This window comes from Palaemon carinicauda, chromosome 18, assembly GCF_036898095.1.
Source record: "Palaemon carinicauda isolate YSFRI2023 chromosome 18, ASM3689809v2, whole genome shotgun sequence".
Taxonomy (NCBI): Eukaryota; Metazoa; Arthropoda; class Malacostraca; order Decapoda; family Palaemonidae; genus Palaemon; species Palaemon carinicauda.
The window spans coordinates 59,922,437-59,923,825 of NC_090742.1; positions in this window are offsets into that span (position 1 = coordinate 59,922,437).

Below are 1,389 nucleotides of genomic sequence, written 5' to 3' on the forward strand. Positions count from 1 at the left end.
CAGATAAATGATAGATTCCTGAACCAATAAATGACAGATTCCTGTAACAGATGAATGACAAATTCCTGTAACAGATAAATGACAGATTTCTCTAACAAATAAATGACAGATTCCTGTAACAGATGAATGATAAATTCCTGTAACAGATAAATGACAGATTTCTCTAACAAATAAATGACAGATTCCTATAACAGATAAATGATAGATTCCTGAACCAATAAATGACAGATTCCTGTAACAGATGAATGACAAATTCCTGTAACAGATAAATGACAGATTTCTCTAACAAATAAATGACAGATTACTGTAACAGATGAATGATAAATTCCTGTAACAGATAAATGACAGATTTCTCTAACAAATAAATGACAGATTCACGTAACAGATAAATGATAGATTCCTGAACCAATAAATGCCAGATTCCTGTAACAGATGAATGACAAATTCCTGTAACAGATAAATGACAGATTTCTCTAACAAATAAATGACAGATTCCTGTAACAGATGAATGATAAATTCCTGTAACAGATAAATGACAGATTTCTCTAACAAATAAATGACAGATTCCTGTAACAGATGAATGACAAATTCCTGTAACAGATAAATGACAGATTTCTCTAACAAATAAATGACAGATTCCTGTAACAGATGAATGACAAATTCCTGTACCAGACAAATGACAGATTCCTGTAACAGATAAATGACAGATTCCTGTAACAGATGAATGATAAATTCCTGTAACAGATAAATGACAAATTTCTCTAACAAATAAATGACAGATTCCTGTAACAGATGAATGATAAATTCCTGTAACAGATAAATGACAGATTTCTCTAACAAATAAATGACAGATTCCTATAACAGATAAATGATAGATTCCTGAACCAATAAATGACAGATTCCTGTAACAGATGAATGACAAATTCCTGTAACAGATAAATGACAGATTTCTCTAACAAATAAATGACAGATTACTGTAACAGATGAATGATAAATTCCTGTAACAGATAAATGACAGATTTCTCTAACAAATAAATGACAGATTCACGTAACAGATAAATGATAGATTCCTGAACCAATAAATGCCAGATTCCTGTAACAGATGAATGACAAATTCCTGTAACAGATAAATGACAGATTTCTCTAACAAATAAATGACAGATTCCTGTAACAGATGAATGATAAATTCCTGTAACAGATAAATGACAGATTTCTCTAACAAATAAATGACAGATTCCTGTAACAGATGAATGACAAATTCCTGTAACAGATAAATGACAGATTTCTCTAACAAATAAATGACAGATTCCTGTAACAGATGAATGACAAATTCCTGTACCAGACAAATGACAGATTCCTGTAACAGATAAATGACAGATTCCTGTAACA